Raw genomic sequence first — 7,500 nt, forward strand, 5'->3', positions numbered from 1 at the left:
ATGGACGTGGCTGGCTCCCTGAGCGCTGCGGGAGCCCTATAGGTGAAGGATCACGGGCTAAGAACGGTAATGATACTTATCCAGCTGTAATGGTATGGTAAACCTCTCCTCGTTCTTATAGTCAGACTCAAGATTTCAATGACTCTCTCTCTCTCTCTCTCTCTCTCTCTCTCTCTCTCTCTCTCTCTCTCTCTCTCTCTCTCTCTCTCTCTCTCTCTCTCTCTCTCTCTCTCTCTCTCTCTCTCTCTCTCTCTCCATTCACCATCATAAACATCCCTGACAAAACCGAACACCAAACCAAACCAAGCGTCCCCCTCACTCACTCACTCACTCACTCACACCCCTTCTCATCCTCTCTCTCTCTCTCTCTCTCTCTCTCTCTCTCTCTCTCTCTCTCTCTCTCTCTCTCTCTCTCTCTCTCTCTCTCTCTCTCTCTCTCTCTCCTTCGCCCACTCATTTATTCCTCGTCCACACATTCAACCCAGCAACCCCCTCCCCCCTGGCGCAGCGCAAGACTGGTCTGGACGAATGCACAGCGGAAATCAACCAATGTGGATGTCATTCATTCATTCCTTCACTTCATTCATTCATTCATGTGCACCCGTGTATGCATGACCACAGTGATAGAGCTGACGTTTTCATGCAAAGGGGGAGTCGGGAAGGGGGGGGAGGGGGTTAGGAGGTGTTAGGAAGGATGGGGTGTGGGTAGGAGGGGGACGGCCGGGCGAGGGTCCCCGAGAATTTGCCTTTTATTTCTAATTTGTAGTTTTTCCTCCTGTATTATACCTTGACCACCACCACCACCACCACCTCTCTCTCTCTCTCTCTCTCTCTCTCTCTCTCTCTCTCTCTCTCTCTCTCTCTCTTGAGTCGTCATCCGCCGAATTCCATTTTCTAATCGAGGATAGAGAGGGAGTGGGGCGTGCGTGGGGCGTGCGTGGGGCGGGCGTGGGGCGGGCGTGGGGGCTTGGGGCGACGTAAAGGAGACATGATGGTGGCTGACAAGTGCATAGGGCATAACTGCTGGGTATATGAAGCCGTCAGGATACGTCATTCTGGTGACTGGCAGTGTGGTGAATTGTGGCGAGAGAGAGAGAGAGAGTTAGAGAGAGAGAGAGAGAGAGAGAGAGAGAGAGAGAGAGAGAGAGAGAGAGAGAGAGAGAGAGAGAGAGAGAGAGAGAGAGAGAGAGAGAGAGAGAGAGGGTCGGAATCTCCTTGTTGGTGCTTTCGTGTAAGCACAGTTCAAGCATGAAATTCGTGTGGTCAGAAATGGGGATTCAAAATTCTGTGTCCAGCTCTGGTTTGTGTAATAAGGGGGGGGGACAACGACCCCCCCCAAAAAAAAGATATTCGCATTACGATCCATTCATCGCTGGTAAATGACGAAAACTAGACCTTAAGTATGATGTTTCTATTTCGATCTTAAAATGGCCATTGCCACAGAGATAGTCTCGGAATAAGGTTACGTCTTTCTCAGGGAAATACGTAAATGGAAATATTTTTCAGTTCCCTTCAAAAAAAAATATTTATATATATATATATTATAGGAGGATGTCATAATAGTACCTGGCAACTGCGAGCTTCCTAGAGTTTCCAAGGGTGGAAATTTGTGTAATTTGAGTAACTGTTTTGTGGGTAAACATTGATGGGTGGAGGGGGCCTCTCTCTCTCTCTCTCTCTCTCTCTCTCTCTCTCTCTCTCTCTCTCTCTCTCTCTCTCTCTCTCTCTCTCTCTCTCTATCTATCTATCTATCTATCTCTATTTCTCTTATAGATTCTATTTTTCTTCCTTAGATTCTCACTGAAGATAGACCATCATCATGACATTATTTCGATGATTGTATAGTAATGTTCTATAATCAAGTTCTTCGAGCAAGTTACCATATAGCTGATAGCTTGATGTTTTTGATGTGGTCTTGATAGGAAATTTGCATGGGGCAAAATTGATTTTCTTTTTTTCATTTTTAACCACGACGTATGAACCTCTGTAGCACGACGGTATACGACCCTTGAGTACGACTCTACGATCCTTGAGCAAGACGGTATACGACCCTTGAGCACGACTCTACGACCCTTGAGCACGACGGTATACGACCCTGGAGTACGACGGTGTACGACCCTTCGGTACGTATGACCATTGACCTGAAACCTTGACATCGGGTCAGAGGCCTGGCCAATCACAACCATGGCTCGTACCATCTACCTCGAAGGTTGTAACTTAGCCTTAGGTTGTACCATCGCACGAGGAGTGTGACCCTACACGACCTGACCTCTGGGACTGACCTCGCCTGACCTGGGAGGCCCAGATAGTGCTGCCACCGTATGTGGCTCGGTGATCAAGAGTAAGAAAACGGAATGAAAGTGTGACTGAGCGAATGGTAGTGAGGAGTTAGTCTTAACAAAAGAAAACGATGATGCCCTCTGTCTGTCTATCTATCTTTCTGTCTGTCTGTCTGTCTGTCTGTCTCTCTCTCTCTCTCTCTCTCTCTCTCCCCAAACCCCCCCAACAATTCTAAGCAAACATAAGGAGATAAGCGCCGGAAACTCCCCAAATCCCGTTTTCTCCGGGCCATCGCCGAGCGCCTCCTTCCCCCTTAAAACCTATTATCAAAACAACCATTAATCTCCCGCCGACGGCCATACGGAGCAAATGGAATGGTAAATGCCCAGACACTCGCCTCAATGGTGGGTGATTTCTTGTTTTTTTTTTCCCCTCTCTTGCCTCAGTTTCCCCTTTCTGGCCACGTGGTAATTTATGACCTGAGGTGATGACTCCCACACACACACACACACACACACACACACACACACACAGCTGTACGGATGACAGGATCAGGGAATTTAATTTTCACATCTATCTAACGGGTCGATAGATTGGTTACCTGGGTTAGGCTGGGCTATGTGTGTGTGTGTGTGTGTGTGTGTGTGTGTGTGTGTGTGTGTGTGGGTGTGTATTGATGTAAAAGGTACGACAAGGTGCACACACACACACACACACACACACACACAGACACACACAGACACACACACACACACACACACACACACACACACACACACACACACACATGGCGTATATATACATATCTATGTATAGATAGATAGATAGATAAATAGATAGATAGATAGATAGATAGATAGATAGATAGATAGATAAGTAGGTAGATTGATAGATAGATAGATAAATAGATAGAGGATACGAGTTTCTCAAGTCATTTGGCCAGCTGGGGAAGCACAGATTATCCCGTGACATTCCATTTTCTCACCAAGACATCACACACTCACTAGCCGTGTGTGTCATAGACTTAAGACGCTGGTAATGGCTCCCTCTCTCTCTCTCTCTCCTCCTGTAAGCAGGCCTGGTGGAGCGGCGGAGGACAGAAAGGAGGAGGAGGAGGAGGGTGGGTGGGGGAAGGAAGAAGGGAGTAGAACTCATGTACGCAACCTTGAAGTAGTAGGTAGAGGGAGGAGGAGGAGGAGGAGGAGGAAGAGGAGTGGGGGTGGGTGGTGGGTGGGTGGTGGGTGTGGTGGGGGGTATTGTATGTATGTGAGCACGCGCAACCCTGAACTGAAGAGCGAGAGAGAGAGAGAGACGGAGAGAGAGAGAGAGAGAGAGAGAGAGAGAGAGAGAGAGAGAGAGAGAGAGAGAGAGAGAGAGAGAGAGAGAGAGAGAGAGAGAGAGAGACGTCAACGCAATCATGAAGTAGGGGCAAGAATTTGTGGAAGGAGGGGAGGGGGGTTTGAAAGAGACGGAGGGTAAAACACCCTTACGCAACCCCGAAGAAGAAGAAGAAGAAGAAGAAGAAGAAGAAGAAGAAGAAGAAGAAGAAGAAGAAGAGGCACAAAAGGGGAGGGGAGGAGGAGGAGGAAGGGGGAAGTAGGGGGCGGGGGGGAAGAAGGGAGGATGTTAGAACACGTTTACGCAACCCTGAAAGAGCGGCGAGGGAGGGGGTTAAGGTTGGTGAATGGGATTGGTGCACGCTGTTCGAGACCCCGATCCCCGTAGGTTGTGAGAAGGAGAGGTTGTGGTTGTGATGTGTGGGTTGTCGTGTGTGGTTATTGTGGGCTGTTCTGTGGTTGCTGTAAGTGGCTTGTAAAGGGTTGTTTTTGTGGGTGGTTTTCTTGACAAAAGACTAACAAATGGTTATTCTGAGGGTTGTGTGGTTATTGGTTGTATTTGTGGTTGACATAGAAAATGCCTGTGAATGGTTTGTTTTTGGTTGCTACTGAGGGCTGTTATTGTGGTAGTTGGTTGTTCCGTGGTTGTTTGAGGTGTGTGTGGTAAATGATTCTTCTGATGTGGTGGCACAGGGGTGGTTGTGTGGTAGATGGTTGTTTTTGTGGTGGTCGAGTGGACCCTACTCTGGCATGGGCATAACAGAGACCAACTGTTATCTTGGCTGACGAAGATCATGTGGGGAAAACAGATAACAGGAAACCTGTTGACCTATTAGGAGGTCATGTGGTAAAAGAAGTCTTTCTTGAATGTCTGTTGGAGAGAAAATATCTTCTATTGATTATCCCGATCTATTCGAAATAGATATCCAGCTATGGTTTGAATGTTTGATCTTTGTTTATACGATGAAGTATATCATGGGGTAATTCATTCCAGTATTGTGGGTGGGTAGGGCTATTCTTTCGTCTGTTTCCTTGCCCTACCTCTCAAAACGCGGGAGACGGCGACTAAATGTAATAATAAAAGAAAAAAATAAATAATGTATCCCAAAATAGGTTGGCCAGTGAGGCATTTTTGGTCAGGTGGTGGAAGGTAAGGAATTGGATGGGGGGGTGAGGGGGTTAGGAGGGGGGAGGGGGTTGTCTGACGCATGCACCAGCTGCCGGACGGCTATTCAAGGGACACCCACAGATGGCCACTGATGACAACAGGGCGTTGACCCCCCCAGAGCAAAAGCTGGCCAGCTGAACGTCAAGGGAGGTGGAGAGAGAGAGGGGGAGGTGGGGGGAAAAAAGAGAGAGGAAAGAGAATGGGAAGTGGTATAGAGAGAGGGGGGGCATTAAGCATGAAAGAGAACGAGGGTTGGGGGGAAAGTTAGCGGGGAGTTAGGAAAAGTATAGGAAAAGAGAGGGAAAAATCATTGTACTACGGTGTACAAGAATAGGTGGTGGAGAGAAGAGACGGTATGTACTGGTGTGCCTACATAGATGGAGCAGAGAGAGAGAGAGAGAGAGAGAGAGAGAGAGAGAGAGAGAGAGAGAGAGAGAGAGAGAGAGAGAGTGTTGGGGCCAATATTAGCTATGCGTGTGCATTAGGAGCGAGGGCAGTGTACTTCCCCTTTACGCGGGTGCGAGTTGGCAGTAGACACATGCAGGGAGAGTAGGAGATAGGGAGAGGCCTGGGAGAGTCAGAGAGGCGATAGAGAGAAGGAGAGATTAAGTTTGAAAAAGGAGATAGAAGATTAAGAAAAGGGAAGGAGAAAGGGAAAATGAAAACAGAAAGAGGTTACGAAAAGTGCATTGCCCTCTTGTTATAGTTACATATATCCATGTCGCCCCAAATAGCTCTTTCTCATTGACTGAAACTTGACCCTTGGTAAAATCAATCTCATGGCCATCATTGGACACCAGAACTACTGCAATGACCTCATCAGGCAACTGATATTAACCTCGTTTAAGCCTATGTGACCTATTGAGGTCATAGGAGAGGTACTGATCAGGTAATTGACATCGCACTTTACGGTGGGAAATCCTCTATTAATCATCCAGGCATTCATCGTAATGGACTTGGTGGCTACGCCCACACAATTAACACTATCGGTATGGTCGACTCAATTTGCCTCTTAAATACCTTGGCATCGGTGTTGTCAGCCACCCAGACAGACAGTCAGCCCATCGGCCACTGTGCACCGAGATGAGTCTGCGCCTAAAAAATGCCATACTTGTGAATCCTCGCTCGTCACTCTCCTTCAGCAGGAGGCTCAGTTGTGCATCATCGCCCGTCATCTCCTTCGGCAGCAACCCACCAAGTTACTTTGGCTGCTCTCATTCGAGTAGGACCCTGGAGGGACATTGCCAATCTTTGTATCCTGCACCAGCGTAAACTATGAGACCTCCTGCCGTGCCTTCTGCAGTACGAGGCACAAATGACAACTGTACGCGAACTCAGAACCTCAGCAACGCCTCCTCCCTTCTGCAGAAGCTCCAAGAGACTCGACATGTACCTATCTCACAGACAAGCTTGACTTACGTTACCTCACGTCTCCCTCATCATCACCACAGAAACTCATAACGTGGGAGTTGACATCGTCTTTAACCTGTTTCCAGTCTCACATCAGGAGAATAGTTGAGGAGACAAAGTGTCTGCTGGCATACATCTGCTATCAAGTATACGGATAAAGAAATAATTAGAATCTGTCAAACTCCCTCCACGTTTAGAAGAAATGGGCCATCACAAACACACACTAATTTGTCTATTTACATATTTCCCGATTCGTCTCCGTATTTCTACTCATGTATTTTCGTTAATACATATATATAGAGGATATAAATGAATTTATTAACATGTATTCTATATGTGTTCCTTTGTGTTTCTCGTCGGAAACTACAAATAATTTCACTCCTCTTGGCTCCTGGCAGCAGTCGTGCTCTGGACTCAACCAGTTGTTTAAGGTCATTACGACCTTTCTTTGTTCTCTCTCTCTCTCTCTCTCTCTCTCTCTCTCTCTCTCTCTCTCTCTCTCTCTCTCTCTCTCTCTCTCCTTTTCCCATTCTGCTCTATCCCTACTTCGCCCGCTTCTCCTCCATCCGCCTCCCTCCTCTACCTACCCTTTTCTCCCCCCATATTCCTCCAATTCGTAGAGATGAGACGATTCCATTCCTCTCCCCATGGGAACTAGGGGGGGAGGAGGAGTAGTCAGGGGAGTGTGGGCTTTGGGAGAGGGAAAGAAGGAAGTAAGGGAGGGAGGGAGGAAGGGAGGGAAAAGGATCTCCAATCAACCCTCTCTTACACGTCAATCAATTACAGTCGGACAGAATCTATGATTAGCTTTCAGATATCACGTTTCCCACTCCCTGAAGTACCGTTTGGCTCCCTCCCTTTTTTCTTTTGTGCGGTCGGATTGTAGTGTTTAAAAAGGCAATTAATTATTGGCATCTCCAGTAAGGGAGAGAATGTTAGAACTGGCCATGTCAGAAATGAATGTTCATGCGGTGGCTCTTCTATGTGTGTGTGTGTGTGTGTGTGTGTGTCTGTGTGTAATTCCCTTTCGCCTACATTGGTTTAGCATTGTAAGAAAAAGATCACCTTAAGTTCCTTGCAATTATCACTCTCTCATTTCATGAGTTCCACATCATATAATCTAGTCATCTGTTCGAATGTAAATACTCGTTGTTAATTATCTCGATGTATATTGTGTGTTATATATTTTTGTGTGTTATATATATATATATAGCTCCGATGTGTATATACACACAGGCTAGCATTTCCCTACGGGAGTTCCTGGGCGTCACTCGCTTTCCAAGAACCGTCTAGCAGTTGCCATTT

The sequence above is a fragment of the Panulirus ornatus genome, chromosome 30, assembly GCF_036320965.1.
Source record: "Panulirus ornatus isolate Po-2019 chromosome 30, ASM3632096v1, whole genome shotgun sequence".
NCBI classification, from domain to species: domain Eukaryota; kingdom Metazoa; phylum Arthropoda; class Malacostraca; order Decapoda; family Palinuridae; genus Panulirus; species Panulirus ornatus.